The sequence below is a fragment of the Pygoscelis adeliae genome, unplaced genomic scaffold, assembly GCF_000699105.1.
Source record: "Pygoscelis adeliae isolate BGI_AS28 unplaced genomic scaffold, ASM69910v1 Scaffold4, whole genome shotgun sequence".
In the NCBI taxonomy this organism is placed as follows: Eukaryota; Metazoa; Chordata; class Aves; order Sphenisciformes; family Spheniscidae; genus Pygoscelis; species Pygoscelis adeliae.
The window spans coordinates 1883151-1883415 of NW_008824986.1; the positions used below are offsets into that span (position 1 = coordinate 1883151).

Here is a 265-nt window from a genome sequence, read left to right on the forward strand (position 1 = left end):
CCGGGCGGCGGGGGTGGGGGGCACCCACCCGGGCAGCGGTCCCGGGGTCTTTCGGCTCTGCAAGGGCTGCTGCATGTGGGGTCAGGCGAGGACACAGCCCCCGTGCACCCGCACGCATGCCCCCATGCACACGCAGAGATGCACGCGTGCGCGCACCGGCATGCACGTGTGCGCGCGCCTGTGCACATGCAGGCGGGCACTGGGCAGTGAAGCGTTGGACTCCGTGCAAGCAACAGGGTCCCGCCAGGCCTCTGCCCCAGGGGCA

General features: G+C 72.5%; 1 protein-coding gene across 1 annotated transcript in view; it reads right to left on the bottom strand.

Annotated features, from left to right (window-relative positions):
* TET1 (tet methylcytosine dioxygenase 1) overlaps positions 1–265 on the bottom strand; it is a 77125-nt gene that overhangs the window by 54358 nt on the left and 22502 nt on the right. The gene's annotated exons all lie outside the window — the stretch shown is intronic.